This window comes from Chroicocephalus ridibundus, chromosome 6, assembly GCF_963924245.1.
Source record: "Chroicocephalus ridibundus chromosome 6, bChrRid1.1, whole genome shotgun sequence".
Taxonomy (NCBI): domain Eukaryota; kingdom Metazoa; phylum Chordata; class Aves; order Charadriiformes; family Laridae; genus Chroicocephalus; species Chroicocephalus ridibundus.
Window position 1 is genome coordinate 21,957,480 of NC_086289.1, and position 13,686 is coordinate 21,971,165.

General features: G+C 48.0%; 1 long non-coding RNA gene across 1 annotated transcript; it reads right to left on the bottom strand.

Annotated features, from left to right (window-relative positions):
* Nucleotides 1-375: 375 nt before the first annotated feature.
* On the bottom strand, nucleotides 376-10,124 carry LOC134517400 (uncharacterized). Its single transcript, XR_010071617.1, has 3 exons — nucleotides 10,035-10,124; nucleotides 8,752-8,948; nucleotides 376-1,318 (listed from the first exon to the last, which is right to left on the bottom strand). It is a non-coding gene; the product is annotated as an uncharacterized LOC134517400 (long non-coding RNA).
* Between the last annotated feature and the right edge of the window lie 3,562 nt (nucleotides 10,125-13,686).

Sequence of the window (13,686 nt, forward strand, 5' to 3'; positions counted from 1 at the left end):
TTTCCTGAACTGCACACCCTGCCAAAGCTTGCAGGGACTTCACCCAGAGCTCAATGGGCATTTCTGGTCTGAGGCAGCTGGAAGTCTGTCTTTCATGATTCTTCCATCTCCTCTCTCAAGGGATTTTCCCTTTCTCAAGTTCAAGGTGGAGAGGACATTCCCTGCTAAATCAGTCCTGGCGCACAGCACACAATGATATGCAGAGCCAACCACAGGTAACAAATTGTGTTGCGATAAATGAAGGGTTTGGAGCCAGACAAAATTGTGTGACATTCGAAGTTCTCAGCTCTCCTCCCTCAGAAAGGCAATCTGTGACTTCTGGACCCTCCTTAATGACCCAGAGCTGGATGGAAAATAATATTAATAATAATAAAAGAAACAAAGAAGGGGCTGGCGCATTTTTTAAATAAAGAAATTTCCCTCATCTTGCGGTTAATTTAAAAGGTTTATTTCTTGAAATGAATCCTCTTCATCAAATCTCCGATCCTTGAAAATCAGTGCAACCTGCCTCTGTGGATAATGAATTGATTTGTAATGTAAATTATATAAAACACCCTCCCCGCCAGCATTTGTGTGTGAGTGTGTTTAATCTAAAGCGTTTAAGTCTGAAAATGAGCTTCTCCATCAAAAGTCTCGATTCCATTTACATTTCTTGCATACGAGTCAATTTGTGCCTGACCCAGTCTATAAATCACTGCCAAGGAGTGCTGTGTCTGTACCTCTCCTCTTCCCCCACCCCCCTCCCCTCATCCTCCCATCCTTGCACATGCTATGTTCAAAAAGGCGTCTTCAGATACCACCTATAAACAGCTCCTGGTTCTCTGGACAATCATCGGCCGGTGGAGGAGGGACCCTGGCTCTGAGAGGTGAGCAGCCCGGGCAGTTAGTGGGCAGGCAAAGGAAAGGGAGGAAGGGAAGTTCTGCTCGGCTTCTGCTGGCTGCTTGGGAAAGATCTCCCAAGGAAAGGTGCCCCCTCTCTTGCTGGCTCCTTTCCAACACATGGTTGCTTGACCGCTAAAGGAGTCCATGGCTTACAGGTGTTAGAGGCTGAGGTCTTCTACTGGTGTACATCAACAGAGTCCTGTAAAATTCATGGATTGGGAATGATTTACACCACCAGAGGCTTTGGTCCTCTCTTTTTCTCCCCAGTTTTCTGATCATGCCAACTTTTATCCTTCATCTCATCCCATTGGAGGTGAGAGGACTTGGATCATACCTCCTCAGCTTGCCTTCTGGATGTTGAAACCAGTGGGAGGTGCCTTCTGGGACGCAGTGCTCCCCTTCTGGTTGGACCTCCATATGACAAGTGCCTGAGGTCCTATGGGAGAGCAGGGGAAGTGAAAATGGTGAGATCTTCACCCAGAAAGTCTAGTGGCCCATCTGAGTATTGGCATTAGAAGGGGCTTAGTAGCCACACATCCCAGGACCAGGCAGCCAAGAGGCTAGCCACTGAGTCCGGTCTCCTCTGTGAAACGTCAACAGTGCCTGTGAAACATGCAGGTTCTCACAGAGAGGTATTTTATAGCTGAACACAACGTGAACGGGGTCATCAGCCCATCATTGGCGCTGGCACGGAATTTTGTGACACACTTTTGTTTCTGCTCTATTTTTCCTTCAGAAAAGGCACAATTTAAATGGATTTCTAATGTCACGGGGGAAATGGAATCCAGTTTTGGACCATTTCATCAGTCCAAAAATGAAAAATTCCAATATATTGGTGGTGAAACAACTTACTGCTCTATTTAAGGTACAGATGCAGTAACAAGAAATTAACAGTTACATCAGCCAAAAAAAGAACATGACAAATGCTAGAAGAGCTGTTGGAGATACATCCACATTTCCCCATATATTTATGCATAAAGATTTACAAAACCAACTTAACCAGTCCTTCTTGAATTCTCTTGTCCTCTCTCTTCCCACAGCAGAAAGACACCTGAAAGTGTTAAGAAATCAGGACACAGAATGTGTCCAGGTCTCCCAAAGAGCATGAGGTGAAGAACAGGAACAGTGGTCACCTGCCCTACCCAAAGCCACTTCACGGTCTCCCTCTGTGAACCTTGACCTGCCCTAACACTGCTCTCCCCGAGCATCCCATCAGAAGCAAGCTCCATCCATTGCCATCCGGCTGGTCTGTCACTCACCGAAACGGGAAAGATTGACATCCAGCCAAGAGAGGTGAGAATTCAGCTTGAGCTGGGAAGTCAACCTGAGGTGACGGTGTTCCGAAAAGACTTATATTGGTTCATAGACTTAGTACCAGCAAGATGTTTCCTCTCTGTGCCTTGGTTGTTTACCTTTGAAATAGGGTTAATGCCTCCTTTCTCCCAGCTTTCTTCAGTTTAAATATAAGGTCTCTAGAGCGTGGGGTGTATGTTACTGTATGAACATACAGCTCTGCGCACAACGGGGATTCTGGTCTTGGAGGAGTCCTTAAGAGCTGCTGTAATACAAATAGTAGGAAGAGTTTTTCCTCAAGATTACCCCAGGGGACTGAGGTCAGACCTTCAGTGAAGGAAGGCACAAACCTATTACCAGTTTCTGTGGGGACTAATACAATTTGCACTTCGTTAGAGGAATTCAAAGTGATTTGTACACATTAATTACTCCTTGCAGCATCCCAGCTGGATAAATATTATTACCTTCATTTTACAGAAAGGGTAACTAAGATGTAAAGAAGTTCATTTGTTTGACTGCAACTGTACGGCATGCCAATGACAGAACCCAGGAATAAAAGAGAAGAGGACTGATTGCCAGTCCCTGCCCGCTCCAAACCTGTGAGTCCCAAATATTTTTTGCCCAGAAGAACACCACAAGCAAAGGAAGCGGCTGCGCCTCCCGGCTGGGCCGGGTACCACCGTGATGGGGTTTTGGGGAGGGGGGCTGGCACGTGCAGCACAGCCTGGGAAGCACCGCTCAGACCCGAGCCTGCACAGCCTCGCAAGAGATAGGAGGAGGAAATGAAAGTGCAATTAGCTGGAAACAAATGAATTCATGTTGCATATATTTCCCAAGCTGATGGGTTGGTGAATGAACCGCTCGTTATTTCGTGGAGCAGCATCTTTAAAGATCTGTAGAACAACTTGGAAAAAACACAGCTTTTCTGTTTTGACATTTTTTGCAATATTTCTGAATGTTGTCTGCCCTAGTTTCAGGCATAGGTGCTGCTATATTTCCATTTTTTTCATGAAAAGGAAATTCTGAAGAAGTTTTGTAGTTGTTTAAACTCCTCGCCTTGATTTTTCAATGTCTCATGAATGTTACATCGACAGTGTCAGCATATGGCCTACAGAAATAAAATATTTTGTACCTTAAATACCAAACCCTCTTTATTCCCATTTTCCTGTTTTTTTTGTACTAGGCCAGTTACGAACAGGCGATGCTCCCCTCTCCAGCAGAAACGTTTAACTGAAGTCAGAGATGCGCAATGAAACAGAGAACACAAAGCAGAAGCAAAAATAGGAAACAAGAGAATAAAAAGTTTGTTTTGAGTTTGATCAATAATTTCTTCTTGTGGTTGTTGGGAGCTGGGGTGGGGGTGGGGGGCAGGAGGGAAGTGCCTTTAAAACAAAAATCCTTTTTCTCTGCAAGAGCAAAACATGTATCCAGCAACTTCCCAGCCATCTACAATCTGTTGCAACGGGGAAACTTGGTATTTCGTTGCGGCAGCAGGGAGGCTCGGGAGATGGGACCAGAGTGACAAAGCTCCTGTGGGAGCTTCCCAGAGGTGGCAAAATAGATTCTCCAGGTAAGACGGATCTGAGAGTATTACAATAACAACAGTAAGCTCCCTATTCAATTAGTCTTTGAGCTGGTATCCTGAAGGATGGTATTTTTCAACCTGTGGTTTGCAGATTCTTGGGAGAGCATGGAATTACAAGGAGAGAGACATTGTAAGGGACAACATTTTAAGGAGAGTGGGAAAAGCAATTTCACCGATGTTCGCCAGCGGTTGGGGCTTGGGAATTTTCTGGGAGGGGTGCTAAGCCTTCATGAGAGATTTTCTAGGGATCCACAAATCAAAGCAAGTTGAAAGCCACTGCGGCAGGATAATGTTATATTGATTGCTTTGTTTTTGCAGGGGATAGATTTTGTTTAATCTTCCCCTTCCTTACACTGCTTGACACCATTAGCTTTATCTTCACTGACATCAAATATAAAAAATCACTAGAGAAGAGACTTTCTAATGTGTTTCGTACTACTTTTGGGTGGGTAATAACACAGGAAGCATTTTCTAGAGCACAGTAGCTCTTTAAAATATCTCTTGTTTAAATAAGAAATTGGGTAGCACAGAAAAGCATGGGCTTGAAAGGGATGAGATCTTACTCAGTGTGAGTTTTAGAAGAAATTGGGTTCCGAAACAGATTGAAAACCTAGAAACTATGGGGTTTGCCAAGAGCTGGACAGGGAGACAGCAATGCCCTCCCTGGTCTGAGCGCCCATTGACCTGCCTGTAGCGGCACGATGGGGCGAACGCTGCGGAGGGGTGGGTGTTATGGGGGAAACCTTTATTTGACGAGGTTTTGGTCTGCAGTGGGGGTGCGGTGGGAAGCAGCACCTCATCCCCTAGGGACAGGGATGCGATGGAGGGCTGTAGTTTTGGGATAGGGTGACCAGGATGGAAAGGGCTTCCCTGGGAAACTGCTCCCCTCAGCGCTGCATCGCCTGCTGCCACATACACCCGAGCTGCCAAACCTGGTTGTCCCCTGGCACGGTCCAGCCCAGACTGGGAGCTGGGAGGGAGGTCGGGGAGGGCAATGGAGGGACACGGCTTCCGCTTGACACAAACTTGTTTCTCCTCCTCCTCCTCTGTCCTTCATAAATTCCTGGTGCCTGTCATCCTGCTGGCCGCTCCGAGGGTTTTAATAAAAAGGGAAACCAACATTTGACGTGAGCACAGTAGGGAGAGGAGAGGCGGCACGGAGGGAGGGGGCCAGACAATGTACCCATATGGAGAACAGAAGGATGCCGGGGCGGCCGCATTCAGAGCCCGTCCCTCTGTTCTCCCTGCGCCCCACGGCCCCTGCGCCGCCAACGGGCTCTTAACATAACAAGTGAGGAGAGGGGGCGGCCAGCCCCGTGCTCGGCGCCCCCGGATTCCTCCGCCCCAGCCCCTGTCTCCCAGCTACTGATCCCAGGCAGCGCAGGGCCCTTCCCCGTGTCCTCCCTGGCGGCACTATTGTCTCCCAGCCGCTGCGGTGGGAAAGGATGGCCCTCGGTCCTTTCCTGCTAAAGGCCGGGGCAGGGGGGAAATACAGATAAATACATACAAATATATATATGTATGTATATATGTATATACAATAAATAAAGCAAGCCAGCCAAGCCCTTCAGGCAATTTGAGCTCTGTCTATTGTTCAGTAGGAGGGCTTCCCTCCCTCCCCTCCCATCTCCTAATGAAATCCCCCAAGCCCTCCTCATTTCTCCCCCCGCCACCAAAGGGTACTCACACGGGCATGCTCTCAGGGACTTTGTCTCCTGTGGTTGGAGCAGCATTTGCTGTCAGGATGGGAAAATCTTTTATTTGCCAAGGTTGTCGGTGACAGAGGCTTAGCCATAAACCCCTCCAGAGCCTCCTCAAAGCCTTCATCACCCCCTCCATGGGCTGGCCATTTGATTCAGAGCATCTCTTCACCCTGTTTCACCCAGACCCACCCCTGCCTTCTCCTCCCTCACCCCTGGAGCCAGCCTCATGAAGCCTGGCTATGGCTGGAGGGAGGAAGATGCAGAATTGATGGCTTCTCTCGTGAAATCACACAGAATAGCCTCTCAGAGCCTTGGGTCCTGGCCGTGGGGCCATCTGCCTGCCTCAGGCAGGCAATTCAGTACAGACACCTCCATCCCTCTGCCTCTTGGTGCTACCCAAGACACGTTTGGCAAGGATGGGGCAACCCACCTCTCTCTCCCCATCAGTGTAGGGTGCCCCTGGGACCCTGTTTCTGACTCCGCTGCTGGCTTGTAATTGACCTTGGGCAGTTTTAGACTTTCCCCTGTGATGCTCGTGACACTGTGTGGAGGTAGGCCAGAAAGCAGAGGCACCTGGCAAGTGACTAAACCACGGTCCTTCATACAACATCCCTGGCTGCTGCCCACACACCCCTGCCTCCAGCCTGGCCCTCTCACCCAGTCCTCACGTGCCTTCCCTGAGCAGCTCCAAGCTGGCAGCCCGAGTCCTTCCCGCATCCTCCACGAAATGGAAAACGAGGCTGGTGAAGGACCGTGGAGCTGCACAGCTCTGAAGGTCAGCAGCCCCTGGCGCTCCCTCCGCTGCCGCAGGGCGTGCAGGCAGCGCTCGGCTCGGCTCCCCTTCCGGCCCCTGCACAAAACCCAATTTCTTTACATAGAGAAGATGAGTTCTCCTCCCCCGGCGTCTGTGTCTTTTTGCCTCCCATTGCACATGAAAATGCTGACGGATTTCCCCGATCGCTAGCCATGCTGGCTAGTGGCTAAAGCAGTTCATTTCAGACCCTGCGCAGGTATTTCTTACCATATATTATAGTGAATAATGTATCCCCAGCCATGCAGCACAAGGCTTATAAGGCTATCTCAGTATTCTGGTGACAGCTTTAAACCACTCGACCATTGACCATTCAGGTCTCATGGTTTATAGAGTCACCAGCACACCTTGACAGGGTTATAGCCTACTTATTGGTATAAAGCATGGTTAGGGATACATTATTATAGCACGTTGCTTCTGAAACAGGGCCGTGGGCCACTGGTGGCCTAGAGAGCCCTTGCTGGTGATCTGCAAAGGGCTGTGTGATGTGGACAGCCTGATTAACATCTACCTGCTAAACTGAGATGAGCAGTTGTTGGAGTGACCTGAGGGACAGCATTCACTCTCAGATCCTGGAGAGCAGGAAGCACAGGCGGCTCTGACAAAAGCAGGGCTAAAAAGAGCTGCTTTCTATGAAAGCAGGCACCCAAAAGACCTCTCTTCAACACTGGTAATCCGAAGTGTTGCAGTCCCCGTGGTCCTTTTACTCTCCAGCAGCCACCATGGCCGAGGCCACCTTGCCACGAGGCCGATAAACGCTTTGAAGAGTGCTGCTTCCACGCTACATGGTTTACATCCGCCTTTTCTGGGCTGCTTCGGCTCAGATGTAACATGACCATCTTACTTCTGTACAAATGCCAATTTGGTTTGGCTCATGCTAAATGCTCATTAACAATTACTAGAGTTAAGGTAGTTAATCACTATGGCTAAGGTTGAAATCTGACTTCTCTTCTGACTCCAGATCCCAGCTCTGCAAGCTTTTCCCATCTCCCACAGAAAGGTTTCTTCCTTGTTTCCATTGTTCCAGCCTCACTCTCCAGTTTAGTGATTTTATTATAAAGTTTCTGAGAATTGTTTGAATTGCTTTTGAATACAACATGCGCTTGTTCTAGTTGTTATTGCAGAGCGGGGAGAATTTAACAAATAACTCAGGTTAAAAACGTTGACCTCAGGTTGCTTCCTGATCTCACTTGATTTGTTAAATATTGAGCCAAATTTGGAGAAAAATTACCTTGGTACTTTGAAAGCCCTCAAAACTGGAACTCAGCAATAATGCATCTGTGCTTTAAAATTTCTCTCCCTGAGCTCCCTCTTTAAGCGCTATTAAAGGAAATATTTGTTAAGGATATTTCAGCTATAGGACTGGTTAAATGGATCCATTACGGAATTACTACATGCCAATGTTCAGGATGCCTCTGAAACAAATGGACTCATTTTCTCAAATGTTATGTTTAAGTCTCAGTGAGCTCTCGACCACAGCCCCGTTTGACATATGCCTCTTCCACATCTTCTCTTAGTTTTCTCTGCAGCCTTGATCCTGCGGAGATTTATGCTTGTGATTAACTTTAAGCATGTAAATAGTCCCTGTGAGTTCAACGGGATGGTTACAGCTAACGGCGTGAGCATCCTCTGACGGGGCTGAGGCTGGCCTCAGCCGCGCTCCTGCAGGCGCTGCTGCCAGATGTGCAGAGTTTGGGATCAGCCAGCTGCACAGACCCGGCCCGGGTCAGGCATCCTCGCAGCACCGCATCTCACCAGGTTAGCCAGAGCACGCACTGCACAGCTTTTGTGCCAGCTTCAATTTTATTCCAGCTTTCTGCAAGCTACAGGGGGGATGACAGGCGATATTTTAAGGCATAAAGTCAGAGTCACAGACAAATAATACTGAATGCACATTGAGTCTGCCAGGAGAAGTTAACCTGTCAGCACTCCCTGAAAGGATCTGAATTAGCAGATCGGCTTCACATCAGATCAGCATTTGTATCATGTGGCCACAGTCTTTCTGACCCAGTACTTGGAGCCCTAAAGCCTGACTTTCTCGCCTGTTGAATCCAGGCTTCAGTGGGTTTAAGACAGGAGGTGATTGCTTAGCTTTGCACACTAAGTTCTGCTACTGTGAGGCTTTAGTGGAGTTTTCGGAAAAGGGGGATGAAATCCTACAATGTGTAGATGTGAGGCTATTAGTCTTCCCATACTCTTTTTCACCGAAGAAGAGGAAGGTGCAAGATACTGAAGACGAAGTCAAATAAGCAGAAAAACTCCTGTGGATATAAATGTTTAACTGTCTTTTCATAGCCTGTACAACCTGGTATACGTGGCGGGGGGGGGGGGGCGGAGCATATTAGGGGAAATATTGCTGCCAGTACATTGAGCAGTACAAAACCCTCTTCAAACCCCACGCTTAGCAGCTGGGCAGTACATGCATGACACTGCAGGGGGTGAGATGGCACTGACGGTGCAGATACACTGAGACTTACTTGGGACATCTTGGTTGCTTCGCATTCAGCTTCTCAGCTCAGGTTTCCACTTCAAGTAGAATAAATCCCTGAGTTCATGATCACATCTCTCCTTCCCTTAACACAAATCTCCACACCAGGTCCTGATCTCCTGCCGCTGGGCCAAGCTACACCAGCGCTGAACCAGGAGTGCAAGGGGAGGAACCAGACCCACCTCCCTAAAAGGACAGATAGATCATAGGGCAGATGGAAAAACTGAGGGACACACAACTAATTATATGCACAAGTGTGGGGTATTTATTACTGTAAAATGCTCACAACATTCATAGGCACCTAAGACTTACGATGGCATTATCCACCGCTGCCGGAGAATTAATGGGCAGCCTTTTCCCTGCGCTAAAGCAGACAACAGAGGGGGGTACTCTGTCATCCAGGGGTGAGAGCGGGGAATGAATGCATATACAGTACTCCCCTCTAATGCTAATGGACCCTAGCACTGAGATTAGATTTACACCCTCCCTCAAAACGTACACCGGGGGAAGGCAGCTCCCCCAGCCTGCCTTGTGAGCGGTGTGGTGCTGCAAAAGCTGCTCTCTGCTCAGCCCGCCTCGTCCCCACGGCCCCCACGCCAGCGGGCACGGCCACTGCGGCTCCCCACCTCCATCCTGCCCAGCCCCACAGGGAAGGACCGCTCACATTTCCCTCTGCCCCATGGCAACGGGGAGCAGGGCAGCGCTTGTCCCGCTGCGCACGCCCATCCCAGCCCTCAGCGCCAGAGGCTCACTCCTTCGCATGCACCCACCGCCCCACCAGGAACGCTGGGCAGCGGATGGTGTTTCGGACCTTCAGCACCATGAGGGCACCACACCATATTACAGAGGGTTAAACAGTCCTTTTACAATCTCTCTGCTCCCCAGAGAAACAAAAGCATGGAGAAATTACCCTTCCCCCTTCCCTCCCGTCATCTTTGCTGCGGGATGGGAATGGGATTTTGACCCGAGGAATAATAAATGTAACAACGGGGAATGTGTGACTATTGATCTTCCACTGGCGGAAGAGGCAGGCTCAAGATGCTCAGGAAAAGAAGGACAAACCATCAGGAGAGTTCTCATGGATGGATTTTTTCCATCCGTAGCTCCACGTTTGCCCCAAGCCCCTTGAGCAGACCCAGAGCCAGTCCCCAGCCCTGGCAGGAGCCGGGGCTCAGGACACACAGCCCTCAGGACCGGGTGGGAGCACAGTGGGGCTCACACACCTCCTGCCAACACAGGCCCCACACTGAACCTGAGAGGAAGGAGTCTCACCACGGGTTTGAACGGCCCAGCTTCCACGAGCAGCTGCCTTCGTCCCTGGCGGTGGGCCCGCTCCTGGGCAGTGTCACTACGCGGCGGGAGTGACCACGGGCCTGCTAAAGAACTCCCTGCAAATAATTCACACCAACTTGTTTAAAGGAGCAAATGGGTTTAATTATTAGTTACAATCTTGTCAATAATTATCACCCCATCTGTGGGTAATAAATGGCAGCTTCTCACAGACTGCATCATTAGAGTTTAAGGACACCAATGGGGTGCATTAAAATGCTGAGGAAAGCATTGATCTGGTGTAAAAATGCTCTTTACAAATTACAGGCATGGGTCAAGCCCGCCAGTGAGTCCTCCCTCTTCCCATCTGATGCCAGCCTGCCCGCTCCTCTCCTCCTGCCCTGCATCCTCCCAGCACCCCCAGCCCATGGCTGCCGGAAAGACAAAGACCCCGCTCTCCGGATGGACCTTACGTAGGACTCTGGGCTTTATAGAGAGAAGGCTGTGTGGTAATGAAGGGGCCGGCATAAAGCACCACAGCTCCATCCTGGTCAGCTCTGCTGCTCTGTTCCCACAAAGGAGCTGGCCTGGGCATCTTCACAGCGTTTTTTATCCAATGGGCGAGACAAGTAGGAACACGGAGGCAGCACTTCCCCAAATGCAGCTACTTCTGGGGTGGAAAAGCATCAGTCATCACACAGCAGGACTTCTCGGAGGAGAAATGATAACTCCTTTTTTTTTTTTTTTCCCCCTATTTGAACTGCAGGCTGGAATATAGGCCGGCAGAATGTAATTATCCAGGCTGGAATTTGGCCAAGATGCTGGGGCTAACAGCCCTACTGTTTCAAAATATGCCACAGTACCCTAAATGATCACATCTTGCAGGATTTGATTTTGCATTTCATCCAAAACAATGCTGGGAAGTCGATGAGCAGGATAAGCATAAACTAGTGCCACTTATCCCCCTACCTGCTGGAAGTTCAGCCCAGAACACCTCCTGAAAATTGTTTCCATTTTCTGTGCAAAGCATTGAAAGAAGTCAATGGTTTTATTCCCTGTGCAAATTCTCTGCAAGCAGTTTCTATTTTTTTTCAGTGAAAAACACTTCAACTTTATAGAATCATAAAATCATAGAACTCAGACTTTCAGAAATTCAAACTTTCAGAAAGGGAAACTTGACTAAGGCAAGATATTTGCACTTGAAAATAAAAAAAAAAAAAAGGGAAGGGCATTTCTTTCCTCTACAACAATATTTTAGATGGACTTTTTTTTTTTTTTAGCTGTTTTTTTTTTATTCAGCCTCTGTTAGGCAGAGAGGGGATTAAGATAGCTAATGGACAGTCTATATCGGCAAACAAAACTAACACCTAAGTGACTTTGCATGTACAAGTGGTAAACTCTCCATTAAAGAGAGCGCTGCATTGACAGAGGCAGGCTGGACTGCCACTGAGCCACAGTGCAAATAAACCTCCGCCAGGGCCCATACACGGCCCTGTCATACACCCGTCGCCTCCCATGCTTGCAACCTACCCCCCCCCCCATTATTAAATAGCTCCAAACGCTCTCGCCTGTTTTGAATGCTATGCAAATATTGGCAGAAGGATGTACGCTCTGTTTTAAAGACATCTCAGACACAGCAACAACAAGCAAACTTTTTTGGAAGGCAGCATCAGGACTTGCAGTTTCTCTTTTTACTCCAGTGAACAAAGTTTGCCTGCAGAAAAAAATTGTGCTTTTAGCTGACTCAGGGTGTTCACTAGCTCTTGCTGAATTTGGCCAATCATCCCCCACAAGGGGAAAATAGAAAAGGAAAAGGTGATTTTTGAAAAGTCAAAATATTTCATTTTCTCTTTTGGAAGAAGAATCATTATAATTGATTTTTTCTTGTTGAAATGTCTTCCCTTTGTGAAACATAACTGTTTTTCTAAAGAGGACAGTGGCTATCTGTAAACAACACATCTCATTCAGACTGGAAAAATTACAGTGGCCTTCGTTTTACTGAAATATCTAGAAAAAAATTCCACCTTAGGTTAACCAGGGAAAACCAAACCTCTCTTAATTTTCAGTTGGACAAATGAAAGAAAATGAATGGAAGGGACATTCAGAAGCAATTTCAGATGCCACAGCCGCAGGGAGCCCAAGAGGAGAGCGTGGAGCATCCCATCAGCTCTGCAGCATCACCAGCACACGCGTCCTACAGCGGCCTCGGCGTCGCTGCTCTCTGCACAGCATTTGCTGAAAATCCCAGACTGTCGCTTATCTCACACACATGAAACGCACTTAAATAAACTGCCCCAATGCTGCCATTGCCCAGCTCACATCTAGTTTCCATCTTATCCCTCTCTGAAGCTGAGGGGAATGTAAAGAGGGAAAATAAACTGAAACGCAGGAAGCACCACATTCAGTTCTTAATTTGTAGCCATTTGTACTCTGCCCCTTAATATCACGGTAATTCCTCTGATTTCCTGAAAACCAAAGTGAATCCTAAAAGCAGTGTGACTTTCAGAAAGAATATATTTCTGGCAGCCTGCACCAGAAATGAATGATTCCCATGTTGTAATGCATAACGCACGGTAAGGTCTGCCTGAGAACTGGAGCTGGCCACTGCACAAACACAATTCCACCAGCGAAGCTTCCAGCCTCATTCATAGTACCTGGTCTTCAATCCTGTTCCTGTTGAAAAAAACGCCGTGTCACTTAATTGACCGATTCCATGCCACAAGCGGTTTGCAAACACACTTGTTTGAAGAAGATACGCCCTGGCTGATTTGGAAACTCCCTAAGCAATGCATTCAAAATAAATCAGAGCTGATTCACGGCCGGTTGTGTAAATAGAGGGAACGGAGGGCCTGGCACAGGTACGCCGACACCGACGGTAATTTGCTGAGTTCACTCCAACTAATTTTGTACCCTCTTCCATTTCACGTTCTGCAAAATTCCCAGCAGATCACTTCACGGTGAGGGTTGCGCCGCAAACCAGTGTGTAATGAATGGACAGAGGAGAAAAAAAAAAAAAGTCACAAAAGCACATTTTAAAAATTGCCCGGGTAAATATTTGCATTGGAAACTGGACCTCAAGACCCACTACATGCAGGCAGGGGTCAGAAACGTTACAGGACCACTCAAAACAAACACAACTTGCAACTGGGAAGCAGGGTCGTGAGTGAGCCGGTTGGAATCAGCGCGACCTCACCAGCATCGGGCAACTGTGTCTTTCATTGTGGCCGAAGATCCTAACCCTGCGTTTGTGCGCGTACACCCACATGCGTTCACATATTTAATGCAAACACACGCAAGCGTGCGCGCGCTCACACATTCTTAAAATGCATGTGCATATATTCCCATATTCACAATGAACTGTTTATGAGCAAGCTATCAAGAAAAGAGTTTTCACTGAAATTATTCAGTGAATGACTTCAAACAATGAATACATTGCAGGAAATGGCGATTGGCTCCAGAGCAATCCGCAAGCAGAAAAGAAGGCAAAAGCAGTTGAATAAATGGGTGGCTGTGAATTACTCATTTAGCTGCATTATCTTCTTGTGGTCCCAATTCAGCAAACGCCTAAACACCCACTTCCCATTAAGGGCATGAATAGTCCCATTGATTCAATAGGGTTATTTTCTCTGCCTTCCATGGGGCAACTCAAATACTT